The sequence below is a fragment of the Strix aluco genome, chromosome 11, assembly GCF_031877795.1.
Source record: "Strix aluco isolate bStrAlu1 chromosome 11, bStrAlu1.hap1, whole genome shotgun sequence".
Taxonomy (NCBI): Eukaryota; Metazoa; Chordata; class Aves; order Strigiformes; family Strigidae; genus Strix; species Strix aluco.
The window spans coordinates 6,393,314-6,414,932 of NC_133941.1; the positions used below are offsets into that span (position 1 = coordinate 6,393,314).

Below are 21,619 nucleotides of genomic sequence, written 5' to 3' on the forward strand. Positions count from 1 at the left end.
TTGTCAGAATAGGATGCTCCACTGCACACATCTGGTGCTCTCAGCAATACAGAACATTTCTTTAATTGCTACACCTGAGACTGAGAGCAAGAAATAAATCTAGGGGCTGATCTCAATGTATTTTGAGACAGGTGGAGATGAGTAGCAGCATGAGGATTTCATTGTCAATAATCAAGCAGTTATATATTACTGCGTTAAACAGATACGTTCAGGATACAGCTACGTGTCTATAATTTGATGTCTGTTTTTTAATTCCTTCTGGTGCCAGACTTTGTAGAGATAGCTGTGATAAGCCTCCCATTTGGTACGTATCATCCAATACTTTTTGACAATCTAAGACGTCAGTATGGCAATATCCAGTGGAAAAGGTAACGGACTAGAAGTCAGATCAGCTGGGCTGACTCCAGACTGCTGCTTCTTCTCATAGGGTTGTTGCGTGTTGCTGAACTTCTCTGTTCCTGTTTTATTTATTCAGACTGTAAGTACTGGCTACCTGTTTAGACAGCACCTTATATAATGGATCCTCATTCTTTCCTGGGCCCTTAGAATCGTGCAAGTTAGCGTCGTCCACTCAAATTCATAACCTAGACCTTTTCATACAACAAATACAGTGAAGCCAATGCATCTATTGAGAGAAAAGGGTTCAAAGTTAGGCACAATGCAACAAAGGAGATAACTACCACTACTCTGAGAAGCTGTTTGACATTTCTAAACTGGAAAATGAACTACTGGTCGTCTTGTTCAGCATCTCTATTGCCTTCACCTCTCAATAGGATGGTGAGAGGTTCCAAGACGTTTTTTAAAGTGGTGCGAGTCCATAGAAAAAGTACTTTAAATACTGATGCTAAGATGTTCACATCCTTATTAGAAGTGATATGTTTTGCTCTGAGCCCAAACTGAATATTCTGAAATGAATTTTAATAGTTTCTTTCAGAGTAACGCCAAGGTTCATCTTTTCACGACTCAATTAGCTATAGCTTGTCCTTTTCTGAACAATGGCATGTCACCTCCCATTACCAGCTGTTATTATTACATATACATTTTTCAGCTGTATTTCACGTAGACCTGGTGACCTGGTACTCCATTTACCCAAAATTTTGAGTTCTCATCCCTGTCACTACCCAAATCAAGAATGACATCTCTTGAACTATGATGACTGCCTGAGAGTATTCTCATCGTTCACAAACTGAAGATTTAGTCATTCATTACCTTACAGTACATTTAAGGTCTGGAAGAGATATTAGGTTCCCAAGACTCATTCTTCAGGTTGGTGCTCAAAGATAATCACATTCTTAGGACTTACAACACTAAGCACCTGATACAGAGGTGTCCTTAAAAGAGTCACTAGGTTTGAGCAAATTTGAGGCAGTTCAGATAGTGACTTTTCCACCCCATTTACCATGCTTTGACATAATTTATTAAAAAGAAGAAATACTTGAACTAAAAAGCAGACTGGACAATTTTTTTTTTTTTTAGGCAACAGAAAGTTTCCCATGTATGATGGCCCACTGCTCTGATTAATAGCAGTGCAGCCAGAGGAGAGGACTGTGTGAAGTGTTCAGCAATCAAAGCTGTCAGTTCTGCCTGTCATGATCAGACTGCAGTTTTTTGGCAAGTGTAGGTATCAGTTTCCTGATTTCATCTTTTATAGAGCACAAACAGAACAACAACTCCTTTCCTGAAGACCAGTGGCTCGTTCTATTTGCATCTGCTGGATGTCTATCCCTTTGGAGCAATGCTCTGCAGACCTTACCAAATTTGTATAGGCAATGTCATAAAATGTTACCTTAAAACTGTCAAATCAGGACCAAGCCTAAGACTTGCTAAACACTCCTTTTGATGTTCAGGGTTGCTGAATGCATTTTGAACATCTGATTGGGTTTGCAAGGAATGTAATGGTTTTTTAACAAAGCTTGATTTTTCATCCTGTAAAAAAACCCCAATGTTAAGCATCTTGAAATGTGCTCTTGCACTGATTCAGAAAAAAAAAAACAAAAAAAAAGAAAAAAAATCAAGGCAATATCAGAATTGGGAAAAAAAAAAACCCACCACAAATCCAAAAACACCCCACAACCCACAGGACTGCAAACCCCATCTATGCTGGCCCCAGAATAATTTCTTGTGATGTAGTTGTTACATAGCAATATATTTTCTTGCTGTATTATAGATACATAAATATTGAGCATATATATACTACGCAATTAAAGTAAAAACTAATAAGGAATGCATATACATTGATGGTACCAACCAATATCTAAAAGAAACATTTCCTCTTTTCCTCATTTTTCAGAAACTTCTCAATCAGTGGACTTCCAGACTACATTTCTTTTTCTTGCTAAGGAAACATTCCCCTATACAAAGTTTTGTGACTAGTCCAGTGACATGGTAATTATTTCTTTCCTGTTTAGAAATATCCTGAATAGCATGAAGTTGAATTTCAGGCTGCAAATACCTCTTCATTGTGCAAATGCCTTTTCCACAGAACTATGTTAAACTTTAAGACTTTTATTTCACTGTCATTTAAAATAGATTTCCTGAAGCTGAAAAACCTTTGAATTTTCTTCTGGCCTTCTTCTCGTTACTACTTCCCATGTAATGATGCCATAATGACTCACTATTTGATGTTCTCCACGTTCAGACTTATTTATTGTAATCACCTAATTTCTTATGAGAAAGGCAGATAAGGAAATATTTCAAGAGGCTTGTAAATAACTGACAAGTACCACAAGACTGCAGTTATTTTTAATTTATATCTAAACTGTTTTGCTATGCTAGCTGAAATAATGCATTTGTACAGTTTTTCAGTGCAGTTTCTATCCTTCATCACTCAGTAACCAGCATGAACTGCGCACCCTGTTTTAAAGCCTCAAGGTATTATTCTGATTACCGTTACTGCAATGTATTGTATTCTGGAGAACATGCAATAGGGTAATAAATTGCATGACTTTGACTAAAAGACTCTCTTTTTTATTTGAGTCTAGCTAGTCTTGCCAACCAGAAGAAAATGGTACCAGTCCCGTGTGGTTGCACGGCTGCTTGGCTTTCCAGTGCAAGATAAGCCAGAGTTCAGTCTTCTCTGGATGTCAGTCACTTAAGAGTTTCACTTAAAGATGCTTTTTAATTATTTTTTATTGCACTCCTGCAAAATAGTTGAGGAAAAAAACCCCACCTGCCCTTAAAGCATGAACTTGCAATATTTTTCCATCCTGCCATCTAGCTCTAAGATGGAATGTGAGTTAGCTAATATACACAGCTCCCAGCACCGTGCTGCTAACGTGATGAATGGAACAGGTGGTGGTGCTTATGATAATAAGAAAGTTAATGAGAAAAGCCAAGCTGGTTCATGTTTTGTAAGAAACAGAATAAAACCCTACATTTGTCAACTGGGAAAAGACAAACATTAGAAAGAGAAGAAAGTGTACAGTCCAAGAAAAGGTATTCAGAAATGGAGAATGAAACTATCATAGCTACAAATATGAATGGTGTCATACATTGGCCTTGTGTAGTGATGCCTTGTTTACATGGTTTGTATTAATATTGTTAGTTATTTCCTGAACAAAGGTTGAAGCAAGGATTTACGAGGATATTTAAAAATAGGGTGAGGACATTGAGAAAAGAAAGATCAGAAGTACAGAATAAGATCTGTTGAGTTTAGATGGGTATCTACAGACCTCTGGCTTGTTCATCAGCTAAAATTTCAGACCCTGTGAAAGGAATTAAATGTCAAAAAACCCACCAAGATTTTAGCCGCAGCAGCTGAGTAAATCTGGACAACGTATCACAGAAGTGACAAGATTTTAGATTCGCTCCAGTCTGCCTTTACTTCTGTATCTGCAGAGCTTTGCTATGCAAACAGGGATAACCACGCAAAAATGAGGGACATACAGGTAAGACCATTCTCCCAATTACCTACACACACCTTTGCATAGGTGAAATGGAGTGCACCTTTTCCAGCAGAACCCAATGAGAAATATGTCTTTGGGAGAGGACACTTTAGCTCCCCTTTCCCACAGAGAGAGGTATAATGTACACATCCTTTAACTGGAGCTATGGTTAAAATCCACCCTAACACCACAAAGACAGGTTTTGTTCTGACACACGTGGTGGTGTGCTATTTTTTCTCTCTCTGAAGAAAACTAATTTCTGTTAAGCACTCAACATTCCTCTCTGAAAGAGCCACTGGTCTGGTAAAAGTTCACTGAGAGATAAAGAACCACCTCTCAGAAACTATTCTAACCTGAAAAAAAAGAGGATGGGTGAGCAGGTTGAAACATATCAATTAATTGGTGCTAAAGTTAATTAGTATATATAGAGAGAAGAGTAGAATGAAAGCGGGGCTTTGTAAGCTTGAATAGACCTTGAATTGCTCTAAGAAAGGATCTTACATGCATTCCTTTGGTTTCTACTTAATCATTAATTACTGCTGGTGTTTTTCAAATACAGACATGCCTACAATATCTAATGCAGAGGTGTGCTGGAGATCCCCAAGCCAGACATATGAGGAAACTAGCACATCTGCACAGTGCAATGCCATGCCACAGAGACAAACCAGTTCAGGTCCCAAAAGCAGCGTTACCTCATAGGAACATCTCACTTGGGTACAGCACTGGACCCAGACCCACAGTACCCAGCCAGGGCTTAGATCATCTATCTTCACATGGAGCAACAAGGTATGGGATGGAGACATAGTAATGGCTGAATGGAAGAGCATGAGCACAACACATTTCTTTAAAATATAGAAAAAAAAAAATCTATTACATTAGGCCGCCTTGATGTTTCCAGAGCTGATTCACAAAGGAAGACTCTTGAAAATCAGATTTGTAGTGTCTGGGATGTACCTATTTTGTGGTGGTTCACAGTCTGGAAGCATCTCAAATCCTACTCATGAGAGGAGTAACCCCATGGAGGAAGTGCCACTGCTCCATAGGCAGACCTTAGATTCTCATTTTTCTTACACAAAATGTACAATAGAAGAAATGTCAGAGTGCATGATCACAAATGGACAGTGAGATTGGCTTACAGTATATAACACTGTAGATGTCAGCAAAAGTCCAGATCAAACTAACTGTAGTCATGCTGCCTCCCAGGCCAAGAGACTCACTGCTCACCAAAACCACATGAGTAACAGTCACTAGATGCAGGTGTGGACAACCCAGGCTCAGCAGAGCCAGGACCTGGTTTTTTTTCTGTTGAGTAAGAGTTTTCATTGCTCTCCTTGAGAACGTGGCAGAAGACGACTCAGATAACATCTGGAGTTCCTGCCACACTGCCCAGTAGTTTGGTCCACGTGCATCTCATGAATAGCTTCAGCTTTAGAGCCTAGTGCTGAGTGAAGATACCAGGATGTGGTTCCCAAAGGAGGGTCCCTAGGGCAGCTCACACTGCGCCACAGCCTTCAGGGATCTCTAAAGGACACAGAGTCCCTGAGAAAAAGGAACAAAGCTCATAGCCTTTTCCACTTAAAAATAAATCAGTTAAATGAGAGGAAGCAGGACAGGTGGCTCATTTCCTGAGCACCGCACAGCTGATTGCAGGGTGAGTCTGAGCCCTGATTCACCAGCCAGGTCAAGGCCATTTTCCCAGTCCACCCGTGCACAGGAAGGAGAGCCCAGTCCCAGCTTCCCCGATGGCCACCGCCCCGGCACACCACTGCACCCTGGTATGGAGCAGGGCACCTAAAACCTCGGCAGAACTTACAGCTGCAAGTACAAAGTGAAGTAGCTTTTCCCCGCTTTGCTTTCCTCTCCTGAAGTTTGACCACCTGCATGCTACACTAGCAGAGCACTGTGCAGCTGCTTTAGATGGACCCCAAATACTCACAGGAAACAAAATATAAATAATCATAACATGTGCACTTAGTACACATATAAGAAATCATTGATATTATCCTCTTCCTTGGTTCTGGTTAAAAGAGTAAGCATCAAACTAGGGAGACAAATCACTTCCCATTCTGGTTACTCTATTTAGGGATGGGCTCATCTAGAAAGCCATGCCAGGGGACACTGTGAACAAGAGAGCACTGATTTACAAGTAAGCTCCTCCTCCCAGTTTAAGAGGCATTCTATGACCTCCTGGGTGTTTCTTTAAAAGAGCCTTCCCCTTCCATCAGTCTTGCTCCCTGTTCTCTGTGGCAGTGGCTGATAAATTAAGATGATGACATGGGTTGATGAGACTGAATCTCCTCCCAGCCTGGCTTGCCTCTCTGCTTGGAACTGCAGTGAAGCTACTGCCCCACTTCTGGCACCCTGGTATGAGGCCAAGGAACAGTCTGTGTTGTCATAAATCCAGGCTTTCCCAGCAAGATCAAGAAGGAGGAGGGCTGTGGGAGGCCTCCGTGGAGGCAGGGGAAGCTGTAACAAATGTGTGAAAATTAACTGGATTCATGTTTACATTTGATATGTCTACACATATGGGCACAGGCAGCCATGCACTCACTTGGGTCCCACCAGATGCGAGCTGCTTGCAGCTGAGAAGTCCCCTTTTTTTTGTGTCACTGAGTCTGAGTTAAGCTGCCTCAGCGTATAAAACGTGGTCGCACAGCTCCCAGCCTGCACTGCCTCACATCCAGATGGAGACGATAAAGCAAATGTTTGCACCTGTTCATGTGGACACACATTCAGAGATTTTGCTGACCATGTCAAAAATAAAGCCTCTAACACACAGATACAATATAAAAATAGGATGGGCAATACTCTGCCCCCACATGTTTGCAGAGCTCAGTAGGAATGAGATGTGTCCATCCTGTCGGTTCGGGATGTCACGCATCGCTTTCTAGTAGCTTGTCCAAACATGGGATGAGCACTTCTTGCTCCTGCCTAATAGCATTACCCCCTCTGCCTGCTGGGAAAGGATTACCCTGTCTGTGCTGAGCACCCTGCACCAAAGGACCAGGGAAAGGCTCACCACAGATGTACCATTACTCCTTCTTCAGAGGGAAGGCATCAGCAGCAATTTAGCTCTTTTTTTTTTTTTTACCACTGCCAGAAAACACAGTTTCAGGAAAAAGTCACATTTGTCAAATCAGTAATTAGCCCATAATCTGAGGCCAAGGACTGCAATTCCTCTTCCCTTCCTGGTACTCAGTGTGACTGTGCCAAGACACCAGCAGAAGAGGACTCCTTTCCACTGTTTCTGGCTGAAGACTGAGACTAGATTAATTTAAGTGACTACTTTAAACTTGGAGCTTATGAGTGAAAACTGAGCATACTAAAATAGAGAAAAGTGTTTTTTCCCCTTAATATTTTCCATAATATTTCCCAGGAAAATGTCTAAACCGATGACAGTACAATCTACTTCCTTTTTTAGTCATGGCCTTACCATTTACTGTTTTCTGCAAATGCAAAAGAGGAGGGAAAGGTTCGGAGTTGTTCAGAATAATTTCTTCAGAATTAAATACATCACTGTACAGTCCCAAGCTTTCATCAGTTTCTCTCTTCTCTTCTGAAGGATTAACTTTCACATAGGAGTTACTGTCTTTTTAGCACCATTTTAATATAAAAAACCCTAAACATTAAACTTCTTCACTGGGTGCTAATTCTTTAATAGTTTGGGCAGTGTGCAGGGCTGCTTGTCCATTTTTAAATAGTGGGTAGTCACCCTGCATTCAGGAAAAAAAAAATCCTTACCTGGAAATCACCTTCAGTGCAATTACCTGATAAGACATCAAATGAAGCAATGCTTCATTACTTCTTTGGCGAAGATTTTCATGTGAAAATAGGTCTCCTCACAGGGGGTTGCCAACTTTATTATTAATGGCTATTCCCTCACATTCTTTTCTTTTGACTATTGCACAATTATTACTCCAGTGGAGCAGGTCTTGCCCAAGGGAGAAGAGCTGGTGGATTCGAGGGGGTGGCGAGAGTAGCAGTGGTGTGGAGTCAGGTCATCCATTACCCACCAGGTCTACCTGAGGACAATAACAGCAGAACTCACAGAATGCAATCGAGTGCATTCTTCTCCAGGGTGATTAAAGAAATATTCAATTTGATGCAACTGAGGTACAAAAGCTCTCTGTATCCTTCTTCTGCCAAGCATGAAAAAAATGCCTTGCTTTAAAAGATTTACAAAAATTCCTGTATGCCAAAAATGTATCATTTACAGGGAATCCAGGCAGCTTCATGCAATCACAACACATAATTGTACCAAAAGTAATGGGGTGGGGGGGGCGGTGGGGGGGAAGAGGGGAGGGGGGAAGGAAGCTGACTAAATGAAGTAAGTCAGCTTATCAGTGATCAAGGTTTATTTTACTTCTTCCAAAGGAAACCTATGGAGGTTTGCTAGCAATCTTTTTTTCTGTACTAATGGGCCTAATCTGAAGCAAAGAACAACAACAACAACAAAAAAATCTTACTTCTGATTTTGTAACTGCACCCAGTTTAAAATTTGCAAATAATATAAAATTTATACAAAGCCACTTCTAATTAAACAAGACAAGGTAGAAGTGGCAATGGGTGAAAAATTCAAGAAGCCGTAAGTTTGTTTTCCTTTCCTTATTTCTCTCAGGCTTCTGCTCCCAAAAATCTCTAGCAATGGTATAAATCACATCTCTGTTTCTTCAAAACATTGTTAAACGTCCAACAGGAGAAAATAACATTGTACATCACTTAACAGCAGTTGTGCCCTAACATATTAAAAATCAATTATGTTTCACATCATGTAGTCTCAACTTTTAGCAGTTATTTGTGGTGATAATTTGAGTTGTCCTGGATAATTAGAGGATCTGTATCTCCATCATTATAAAAAAATTACTTTTGCTAGGATTTGCACAGAGGTACTAACGGCATTACTATCACAATGATTTTAATAAAGGCCAGATTGTGTGTAGCTGTAATGTTCCAAATCTTTAATGAATTTATCCCACAATATCCACAGAAGATAATTAAGTGCCTTTATCCCCATTTTCTATCAGTGGGGAACTGAAGCTCAGCAGTAACACAGTTTAGATGCTCAGAGACATAAGCATCCTTCTTACCTCCACTTCTAACACATACACTGGGAAAAAACAGCACAACCATGAGGATGGTAACAGAGAAAAGAGCTCAGACTCTTCCTGGAGAGGGCCTGAGTTTCTGACAATAATACACCCATGAGATAAGCTCTGTCTTAATGGATTGCAATGTTTCTAGGGCCAGCCTGACTTTATTAGGAAGGATTCACAGACACAAGCCCCAAGTAAGCTATAAAATATGGTGATGAGAAAAAAATAAAAAGACTACTGGAGATTTGCCCGCAGCAGGGGAAGGAACTTGCCTGAGGAGGGTTATTGTTTCAGAATTGTTTGATGAAATAATAAACAAAAATCCTGCACTGTTAATAATTTCTGTAGACCCATGATGCCTTGCAATGCAGAGGAGTACGCGTACTCCCTGCCCAGAAAGGCCTTCCTGCATAGTTTCAATCTGAAGAAACGTGCAGTCATTTGTCAATGACAAAAAGCTAGAAGGCAATTTCTGAGCCTTAGTGCTTTCTCTTGAGCAGAAATAGTTCCATCAACGTTTAAGTTGTCTAAAGAGATTCAAATGGTTTTAACACTCAGGCTTCTTTTCTAAATTGAATTAAAACTGCTCTGAACCAATATTGCAAAGCACAAAGGTCAAGGCTTTATTTATATAATACAAGGATGTAATGCAATAACCGGCTGTCTGAGACACGTAAGTAAAAGATCAGGGACAAAGCTGCAGACAGGATGTCAGCACTGCACGGGGAATTAGCCATGCAACTCCCTCTCATTAATTACAGATACGCACATCCGAATCACCATACATCATTATGAAAATGTACCAAGTGATAACTATGATTCATACTTTGCCATTAACAATGCAGCAAAACGTGAAAGAGGATGGTGCTCTTCCGGCACTATTAGGTAACCATGGTTGCGTGTTCTTCCTACATCCAATCTGAAATGAAGCAGCCATGGAACAACATGGTAGGAAGTAATTTTCATAACCTCTTGAAAGTGCCATTTTTTTATAATGTTATTACTATATAAGGAATAAGTATTCCCATACCAATTGTCAAGCACTGATATAGTATTTTTCTACAAAACCTTAACAAAAAGTAAGTGTTGTTACACCTTGCAAGATCTCCAAAAGCACATTCTGTATCATATCTGTCAGAGACAAAAAGGGATATATAAGCTCAGGAAGACCTTGAAGAGTTCAATTTCTAAACCCTGCCTTTGTGCAAAGTAGGTTACTTGCTTAACATGGGGCATACCCTGCAACTCTGCTCCCAGTCAAGTACATCTACATCTTCTTGGACTCCACTACATACATATTGAATACAAGAGTACATCTTAGTTTTGTGCCAAGCATTCTCTTGCTATGTTTTTGTCCAAAAAAATAAACACACAGTTTCAGCAACAATAATGCAGAGAAGAGAAAAATATTTCGCTTCCCCTATATACTAGCAATATATATAAAAAGGGCAAATTACATATCAGAACCAATTGCACTCTTAAATATTCTTGTGCAATTTTATTGACATCAGTAGAGGAGGTGTGCACACAAAAGGCTGAACCTGACCACTAAAAACCCAAGTGACTGGATTCAGTCAGAGAGCAAGGAACTATTTCCAAGAGTTGACGCTTCTTGCAATGAAGTTCCTTGTGTGCGAGGTCTGCATAATACTGGTCCTCATAGTAAGAGTGAGAAGTCCGTGAGGTAACAAAAAATTGCTCAAAGTATGGGAAAGGAATACACACCACATTTGAAATGATACACATTTGATTGAGATGTCTGACAACATAGAAATTTAATTGGTTTGGGTGGGTCTGCTGCAGATGCTGTTTTTTAATATTTTTTTTTGAATGGGAGTATCACATCATATTCAAACGTTGACTTTCCAGTTTGTGCAAGACTGCCACAAAGACAAAAATCCATCTTATTGTAACAGAACATACCTAAGGCTTTACTGCATTATTCTAAGAGTTTGTTGACATTTGGCTTTGTCCTCATGACATCTGCAACTAACGCAAAATTGGAGCCCTTATCAAGGGCGCTTTAAAATAAAGTTTACCAGCATTATATGCTAGGTAGCCTTTTTCAAATGTTTTCCATACACTTTCTGCACTAGATTTGGAAAATACAGCTCTTCATGTAGACTCTAACGGATGGAAAAGATCCATCAAAGCTCTTCTGGTAACCAGGTGTACCCTATTTTCCCAGGAGCAGTGCTCCACTGGCAAAGAACAATGACTGATGTTCTTTACCTCAAGTGAACTGTACCCTGTAGGCAAGGAGAAAACTGAGCCAAGAATCTGCTCTTCAGCTGAGCTGTTTTACAGGTGAAATCACCAATTATGGCTCATGTTCACCCATGGAGTCTTGAAGGAGGCTGTGCTTGGAATAGGAACTCTGACTACTCCTTGTCATCACTGGTCTCCAGAAAGACATAGGCCAACTATACACTATTTGTAGGCTTTGTCCAGCTCTCAGGGCAAGAGGGACCCCCTCTCACACAGGACAGCACAGGTGCCCTCTCCTGATATCTGAAAGTGCCACAGTGCCTGTAGTTATCTCTTACCACTACCAATGCTTCACAGCTAGTGATGATGAAAATGGGGGAAAGCTTTCTGCTCCATTTCCTTGCCCTTGTAACCAAAAATCAGACAACATTAAGGATGTCATTTACTCATGTTTCTATAGCATAATATTTGATATATAAATTTCAATATATAAATTTGGATAAAATACTTTAATCCCAAGACACTTTTTTTTTTTTTTTTAACACAAAACAGATCTTTTCAGGAATGGAAGATGATGCTTTACCTTTTATGCTTTATCATTTTTTGCTAAGGTGACAACACATCTCAAAATTACCAAGTGAACTATAAAAGTTTTCAGTCACTGCTACTATTTCATTATACTCCCCCCAACACAGCTTTGAGATGTAAAGGCCTTAAATTATAACACAGAAAATTATTAACACAAGACTTGAGAAATTTCTGTGTTAAAGATAGTGATTTTTTTTACATTACAATCCAGATTCTCAGGATGGGAACATGCCCAGCTTCCTGAGTTTTTGGCAGCTGAAGATGCAGAGCGTGCAGTAGAGGCTGACTAGCACCCAATTAGAGCTGTCCTTTAATTTCTATGATCTCCTGTCTCAGCCTGCTAAGGACAGTCTCTCAAAGATTAAAGTCTACCCTTAAGTTACTATCTTTCATACTCTGCTCACGTGGACTGAAGTTCTGCAGTAGGAAATACTTCTTATTTGAGTCTCTACTGAGCATTAAGCCCTTTGTAGAGGTAAAACTCATGAGTCCAAACCATTCTGTGATGAGATTTTCCAGACCCCCGGATCTTCAGGCTGCCCCAAGTCCTGTAGTGCATTAACCCAAGCTCAAGAAAAGCGCCCCGCCACCTAGCTCAATGTAAAAGGCAAAACCTTTCCAAATGAAGAGGACATGCTGCTCTAAGTTTGGTTCCTCTAAACAAAATACGGAGGTAAAGCGCAGGCTTCTGACCACGCTTTGAAAGGCGTTTCAGCCAGTTTTCCATCTGGTTATTTAAATGCGAGCAATCACACAGATTTTAAAGAAGCAGTCTTTAATGAGCTTGGTGATATTGCTACACATATAAATGATCCCCCAAGAAGAAAAAAAGGTGTAATGGCTGGTTTAGGATTGATGGACTTGCTGTGAACCTGTGCTTAAAAAAAAAAAAAAAAAGGGAGGTGAGAAGAAAGTGAATGCATGGAAAAACACAGCCTCAGAGAGAAGGAGATATAAAAGGAAAAAGTAAAATGAAATGTTCTTTATCATTGCCCAACAAGAAATAGTCAAACTTTTCACATATGACAAAGATTTAAACACAATATGGACAGAGAAAATTATTACTCCAGCTCTACAGACAGAAACCCAGTCCCAAAATACAACCACCTAAGAAGTGGGAAACCCCCAGTGACTGGACATTCCCTAACTCAATGTCTGTCTTGTGCATTGTGATGTTTCATGGTGTAGGACTTCTGCCTGCATGATGGCAAGCACAAAGCTCCTTGTGTTTGCTTTGGGCCTCTGGCTGCTATTGTAATACATAATAACATAAATATTGCTCACATTCTTTCAGCAGTACACAACAGATGTAGAGAATGAACTGCAACAATCTGGAAGGAGAGTCCAGCGTGTCCTAACCAACAGTTTCCCCATCTTCCTTGAACAGCCATTACAAAGGAAGAAGAAACAGAAGTGGGAGCAGAAGGCAATGACAGAAGGAAGAAGGGAACAGACAGAACATCACACAGACCCATCTCTGCAGGAAACCTTCTGCTGCCCCCAGGCATCAAACTGCTGGAATAGAAGAAAGGTCATAAAAACCAACCAGCCAACAACACAAATCAAACTGCATCGAGAAGCTCATTCCTGGAGAATATGGATGGATGTAGCACAACAGAGTAGAAAAAAAAAGTGACAGCAACATCTTGCTTAAATGAACACATCAGCTGAACATTTTTTTGTTACAATAAAAGAAAATCTAATTAGATGCAATGTGTAAAATAATTCAAGGGAGGAGAAAAAGCTACTACATTCTAGGGGTGTTTTATTACTGCCTGCTTTTGAATTGAAAACCAGTCTGCTCAAGGGTATTTAGAGCAAGACCACTGTAAGAGGCATTTGTGCTATCCAATGTCTTAGGAGAACAGGGAAGACTCCACCTGAAATGTCTCTGTAACTACATTTTAGGCAGTTGTTGCAAGCAGGCAAAGAGTTGCTTGGAGGCCATCAGAACTGGATTAACATCTCCATGCTGAGACACAGACAGCTCATAGCCAGGTACCCCAAAGCTTCATTTGCATTCTGTGACTTTTAAATGACAGAGACGTGCATGCAAGTATGGAGTATGCGATCATACTCTCCCTGAGTAACTATTTATGAAATGAACAGTCTGCTCTTAATGAGGGCAAAATCCTGTCCTTTCTGAAATCAGATGCATAAATCTTATTGAGTTTTGGACATCTCCAATTTCAGCAAGTAACACATAATCCTACAGCATGAAAATCATAGCTGTGTGGGTATGCTGCACGAAGGGAAGAGAGCTGCTTTGAGTACTGCCATTCTCTGTAGGACATGCTAATCTTACTAGAACTGGAGACTTTTGAAGCTGTGGTAATTTAGACTGTTCTGGCTCATGCTCCTTGGCCAGTTCACCAAACTTCAGATTTCTTTTAGCTTGAACAAACACAAGCTGTACTACAGCATTCACAAAACTTTTGTTCAGGTACAATATAAAAATCAAAAAGGGATTGCTTCTTCAAGCTGTAGTCATGTCAGAGGTTACAATTTCACCAGTCTTCCACCTGCCCAAGGACTCGATCTGTCCTTGGACCACTCAATTTTATATAACACTGCTCCATGCAAAGCAAAGATACATATCAGGATTGAGAAGCGCATGGGTGTCAGTGGGCCAGTCAAAGCCTTCCAGAGGTCTCTGACCTTCTCTTGGGAAGACAGCCTCTGCACACGCGTGGCTTGCAGCCATAGCGGAGGTGCAGAGCCATCGCTATGCAGAAGTGAGCCGGCTTAGCCGTGACAGAGAGCAGCCACCACTGTCAGGCAGTTTGGTGGCCTAATGAGGCGGTCGGCTCATTCCCGGCCGCAGCAGACGGATGCCTAACCTCGCGCAAAACCATCACCGCAATTGGAAGTAATTGGAGGTCTTTTCACCAGGCTCAGCAGGGAAAGTGAGGAGCGAAAGAGCATGGGTGAGCGACTGCTGGGGTTCAGCCACCATCCCCTTGGGGTCAGGGAGTGCTGGTGGCAGGGTGTGGAGGATCGCAATGCCACTGCCCACTGTGGGCTACCCCTCCAAGGCAGGGTGCGAGGCCCGCCATTGTCAATCAGCTGTAACCACTAAGAGCCATTAAAATAAACCCCAGCAAAAGCATTGCTGACATCCCAGATTACATAAAGGGCCAGCTTCAGACAGCAGCATTGACTCTGTATTATTATAGACTTCCTTCCACCCTTCTTACTCCATTTTTCAACAGTGGCGGTGGCTCAGGTCTCATAATAGAAAGTCTCATGCTTGTCCTGGTCTCCTCACCACACACAGAGCAGGAATTTGGAGCAGCACTATTGTTTGGGGTACTTCAGGACTCAATGTTCTCCTGAAGTGGTTTTTGTTTCTTTTAAAAGCATTATTATTTAACAGTTTGATTAAAAATAATACTGGAGTGTGAAGGGACATTCGTGACACACCAACCTGACCTACTAATTTAAATTCCCAAATGCTCTAACACAGAGTCCCTGAAATGAAGGACATTTGATAACTGTATTTCCTAAGGAAATGTGGAAAGGTATTTTTCTTGGACCAAATCGTTTCTTTTTCTGATATAGCCGAGACTCTCCAGAACATCCTCTTTTCCCCAAGCTGATGCATGGTTAAGGTGCAAACCTCATCAGCTCCCAAAAGCCACAGATTAAGACTGCTCTGAATTATTGCAGCCACCAGACTGGCAATCCTGGGACAAGACACGTCACCCAGGGCATGGTGAGTCTCTTGAGCATGCTACTGCTTCCCCTGCAAGCAAGGAAGGGCAGAGAGGGCTGAGCTGAGCCAAGATGCTCATGCCATCAAGGGGACAACTGAAACTTTGGGACAGGGCTATTGTCTGCAGAGAAATGATGAAACCACCATTCCAGGCATTTGCCCAGGCTCATTCTGATTCAGGCTGATTCTGCCCATCAGCAGTTTCCAAAATCAGTGCATTTTCTCTGAGCACAGAGCATGTTATCCTGCTGCAGGTATCTAGCACTCCACGACATTAAAACAAACCAAAAAAAGTCCTTCCTGACTCTTCTGCAACCAATACACTGCAAAACATTGGTGCACAGCCACTTTTTTAAATGGTTATGTATTTCACCTGCTGAATGTAGCAGCCTTTTCATTGGGGGACAGTATGACCTCATCGTTGAGATTTTGGCTCAGAAATCATCAGAATGAGAGAGGAAGCCACAATCTCCCATACTGACCCTTCTTCCTCTAGTATTGTTAATGCAACTGGTGCTCTGAGACATTTAAGTTCTCTGTGTCAGTTTGCTCCCTGACTCAGAATTTTCTCTTAACCATAAGAGGTTACTGTATTTTGGGGTTGTTCCAGGGTGGAGGGAGCAGTTGGACAGCCTTGGTGATGACAGTAAGACAGCAGGCATGGGAAGAGCAGGAGTCCCAAAATAGGATGGGTAGGCAACAGAGAAAGAAGCATGCAGCTCAGAAGCAGGGACTGAGAAGTGAGCACAGACGGGCTCCACCATGTCCCAGAACTATTAAAAGGACAGAAACAATAAGCAGAGAGAAAACAGCAACTAAATTGGTCTTTGGGAAAAATGATGGCAAGAAAATTTCTCTAAACACTAGCAACCACTTTATGTATGGTCAAGGCAACTGAACCCTGAAGACAAATGGACTAGCACAGAAAAGCAGAGACTGTGGTCTGGAGAAAGGACATGGAACAGAAAATCTGAATAATCTGGAGGGTAGAATGACTGAAATTCAGTCCATGAGGATTTTGGAATAAAATTATCATCATTCTGTTTTGGAGAAGGATTAGAAATTACAGCATTCTTTATAGGCAGGAAATAAGAAAAAAGCATCAAAACAATATTAAGTTTTTCCAAATTGGGCAACAGCTGAGACTCCCACTTCTTGGTCCTTTGAGCTGCTGGGCACTCATCTTTCCTTTCCAGTAACCCGAGAGGGAGCCAGGTGTCCCCAGGCGCGTTCCCAGGCTGTCAGGAGGGCACAGCAGAGGTTGCCAGACTGCTGGCTTCTCCACAAGGAAACCATGGAGCTGGGTACCCTCCACCCAGGCAGCTGCTGGGACACATCTATGCTAAACCTGCAGACACTAGAGCCAGGAGCAGATTGAATGGCTGGGAGGCACTGAGCCAGCAGACCCTAGAAACCCAAACTCCCCGAGAGCTTGCCAAGCAGCTTGGCAGCGACCAGGCAAAGGGCCAGTGCTTCAGCACAAGTGAGTAGTAACCTCTTCTCTGCTTTGGTATCAGCTAGTCAGTCTTCTCCTGAAGATAATCTTTACCATTCCCACTGTGAAGTTGTATGTGTGGCCACTGAGGTGGTCCCACACCTTGATTTCTACCAGCCCTTGCAGCAGACAGTTGTCTAGATGTGACCCCAGTGCAGCCAGCGCATTTCCTTGTCTCATAACTATTCATACTTGACACTTATTTCCCCTCCCCCTCCAAAGTTAGATTTAACAGATTGAAGTAATTGTAATCTATTCTTCCTGCCCTACGTTCTTTGCTTGAGACTGCTTTGCCTCCATCCTTAGACAACACATAATTTTATTAGGGACATTTTGTAATAGATAGCTTTCCAGTTCTTGTATGACCATTTACTGCTGTAGGATGTAGTTGCTTCATGCCCACACAACATCCTCAGGCAAAATACTTGGGTAAAACTAAACATTCTGGAAAGCTTTATAGGATCCAAGGTCCCAAGCGAGTCTTTGAAAATGTTTATTGATTTGTTTTGACTGTATGTGAACAAAGAATTGAGGATCTATCCTGCAGTTTTAGTTTAGGCTGGTGCTGTATTACAGAAGGGGGGACTTTTGCACCAGTCAGAATTGGGACTTCAAGCTCTAAAGCCAACAACAAAAGACTCAAATATGACCTTTACATAAAGGAGTCATATGAAGAATGAGCTATGCTAAAACCCAACCTTGCATCTCCTCTTACAAGACACACACACTCCCACTCACTTTCAGGAGCTCTGCTCCTACCTTGTTCCTGGAAACTCAAAATAGAAGACAACAGGAGAGCTTTCACTGAATTTTCATGAGATATCCTGCTTACTTTTTTTTTTTTTAAATCACAATGAATTTTCTTTTTTTCCCCCAATTTCTCTAATCTTTTTCCCTGCAGTGTGTCTGTTTTAGCCAGCCTCCACTCTTCCTTCTAGTGCCCAACACTGCTGTCTTTGTCAGGGAAGGCACAGGGAGTTCAGGTTATCCCCTCTCCATTTCTCTTTGGACCTGACACTGCTTCTGACCCCTGCTCAGCCTTTGCTTTGAAGTGCTTTTTCTGCTCTCTGCTTTCCCACCAGATCATGTTAACCCTCCTCCTTTCCCCACTCCATCAGTTGGCTTCAATAAGTGAGAGGAGCTCACTGGAACCTCCTCTTTTGTCTTATCAGCACGCTTTCACTTCTCATAAAATCCTACCCACCTTCCACATAAAACAGTTTGGCAAAAGACGATTGCTGCAAAGGCCTGGAAACACTGCTAAATACCACACAGGGAACACTGCTAGCTGTGTGAGACAAGCTGGTCAAATAGCTTTTGCATTCGACCCATACAACTTCACAGCAGTGTCTAAAAGCAAGAAGCCACATGCCTCCCGCTCCCCAAGATGACTGCATTTAAGCGTCCTTTTCACCGTGTGCTGAGAAAAACGTTACCCTTGCAGAGCTTTGCACCTTTGCTCCTGCTCTAAAATCTCTTCAATTTTAGTAGAAAAAAAAATCCCACAAATTTGGCTTAAGTATAAATGACTGATTTGATTCAGTCTCCTTGGTGCTACAGCTCCCAGCTGATGGATGTCCAGGTCAAAGCAAGAAATGGCATCAGCACAAAGAGAATGGTTTGGCTCTCACTTATTAAAGACTCCTGAAAGCTTTCCAGATCTATAAATATTCACATTATTCCCACAGAGGGGCAGAAGGAGAATGATTTGTATCCTTCTAGCTTGTTCTGTTAACACATTCCCATTTTTCAGTGTTTCCCAGTTGGATAAATACCATGGCAAACAGAGGAAACCCCTGCGAGAGAAAATACATTTTAAAGTAAATTGCAGTGATGTGTAGTTTATAAATACTTGCAATGGTACGGGGAAAATATCTCTATTCATCACGTTAATGTATGCTGAATACAAAGATGACCACTCTCCAATGATGCCTTTTTTTTTAAAAGATATGAATAGAATTTCCACTATAGGAAGAAAGCCTGAAGACTTGTGTATGCTATATAGATACACATACATAAACACAGACAAAAATACTTTAAGGTAGAAAATGTTATTTTAATTACAATAGTAAAGCTTGATTTATTTTCTATACCTCTTCTGCCGGAAAGTTAAACATCTCACAAAATCCGAGTCATATTGCCTGAAGATCAAAACCAGAGAAAATTGAAAGCTCGGTAAACGTTATAACCTCTTAATCACTCCATTAGTGAGAACTGATAACATTTAAATAAGAATGCACAAGCATTATTTTGCTCAAAAATTACATTGCAAAGAAACTGTAAGAGCTTGGGAATACCCTGGTTAACTCAGCAGGCTGAAGGACTTGTACAGATCTCTCCTCCAGTGTCCTAAGCATTTTTCATTATTCATTACTAGATTATTAATTATTTTTTAAAGGATTATCATAGTTACAAATTCCAACTCAGGCTTCTTCACTCACCACTTGAGAATACTGCAGCAAATGAGTGCATTTCTACACATGTACGTGATCTACATATGCATGTGGTTTCACAGGACACGGGAGCAGCATGTGGGCACTGAGCCACAGCACTCAAACACACCTCCATGGGTAAGGCTGGGTTTAAGTGATACCCTCCCTAACATCTCCGGACAGGTTAATTCCTCTGTGCCATACTGATGCAGCTGTAGGGGCAATAACAACCTCTCTCCTCTTCCATCTTTTTAACTGCCTTGGGCGTATCAAGTGTTTAACGCAAGCACTACCTCTTAGCCTAAAACATCTTTCACCTAACACAACAGCTGCTTCGCACAGTTGCTCATTTTCTAGCTTCCATCATCATCATGCAATTAAAGAATAGCTGACATCAGTCATTAAAAACCCACCCCATGAAGCTTTCTAAAACACAAGCCAGTCAAGAAAAGGCACTGGGAACTGTACATGTGGCATGCACAGCCCCTCACTTCACAGCTACCAGCCTGCTTATGTGCAGTGATGACTTCTCACCTTTAACAATTAAAATAAGAAATAATAATACACACACACAGAGCAACCATTCAGCTGTCTTGCTGGCAAACAGCTCAACCAAATGGAAAACAGGTTGGGAATGATCTACTTTGATCTCCCCATAGTACCTGTGAAAATCAAGGAGTCCAAGAGCACTGGTGTGGCTTTCCATACATTCCCAGCGCTGCTCCTCTGCTCGACGGCCACAGGAGCCTCAGGTAGCCCTCAGCAGAGCCTCCTCCTCCCAGGTACATCAAGGATTTTAACAAGGTGAATGCCCATGGTTATAGAGCTGGCTAATGGCCATCGCTCATTTTACACTGGCCATTAAGCAGCCTGCAGGCAACCAGCATGGATGCAAAGCTGTTGCATATATTTACCTTGCCTGAGGGAAAACAAAGTAGGGGAAGGAAATGCTGGCAGAACCCAAGTCTTGACTCTTGTACACAAATACCATCTTGCACCCTCCCATTCTGGCTTCTTATTTTCATTGCATTATATCCTCGAGGTCTCAGCCTTGTTGTGCTGGACAGTGTGGAAGAGAAATTAGCATCTCCCCCATGCAGCCCACAGGGTGGAAGCAGCCATGTCCTTACTGGTAAATTCAGGGCACCAGATGATGGCAGAAAACCTGCAGCCCCACCAAGACCAAAGGGAGCTGTAGTGGGCTGTACTCAAAGCCCTTCCAAAACAGCATGAGAGAAATGGCTTTCAAGAACAATGAGTGTGTACATTTTGTACCACGTTAAATAGAGAAAATAGTAACATGGAGAAGAAAAGCTTGGGTTGTGAAGGATGTTCTGGCAGAGGTGATTAATGGTGTTGAAAGAAACCAACTGTTGTTTCAAATTTCTTTCCAATTAGCCACAAAGCTACTCCCTCCTTTTCCCTTTTGTTTTATTTTTTTTCTTCCTTTTACCTGTGTTTGATTCTAAATCAAGGTTGGCGATTTGTGTTATGACAGCAAAAAATAAAGAATCTGTGTACTGTATGCATAGGGATTTAAAGCACTGCCTTTGATGGCTCATTAGCTGCATGTGGCTACATGCAACACTGCTCGACTGAGATATATTGCCCAGGATTTAATTCCAGAATAATTTCAAAGGCATTAAATCGAATGCTTGCCCTTTTCACCATGGTATTTAAATGGTACTTTGTATGCCAAGCTTAAAAAAAGAGCAGAGGAAACACAGATGCAGTACTGCTGGAGCGTGTACTGAACTTTGTTAAAATGTTAAACATTTATTAGAATTATTTTTTTTAAACAAGATAGTGTTAAACTAGTTGTTACTTCAATTACCTTTCTTTGCTACAAGGAAGAAAGGAGATTTTAATATTTTTTTTTAACTAACAAACAGCTCTCAGAACTAGTGAACAATATCTCATTTGTTCAGTAAGACTTAAAGATGAGAATGGTCTCAGGCTGGAAAATAGATGTGCACATTTCTGTGCTGACTGAGCAAAATAAACCAGACAAAGCTGCTCCCACAGGAGCGAGATCAAACCTCAGAGCTGAGCTGAAGGTCACGAGTCTTGCAGCTCTCCAGGCACAGCCCCAATGGGGTTACTCCTACTGGAAGGCTGCTCCGGTACCCAATGGAGAAACAGTCATGAACTCTCAGCTTACAGCCTGGCAGGGAATTCCAGGGATGAGAGCCTGCCTCTGATGC

At 41.5% G+C, this 21,619-nt stretch overlaps 1 long non-coding RNA gene across 1 annotated transcript in view; it reads right to left on the reverse strand.

Annotated features, from left to right (window-relative positions):
* The window catches only part of LOC141928154 (uncharacterized), a 70,617-nt gene that overhangs the window by 30,409 nt on the left and 18,589 nt on the right, over positions 1–21,619 (reverse strand). The gene's annotated exons all lie outside the window — the stretch shown is intronic.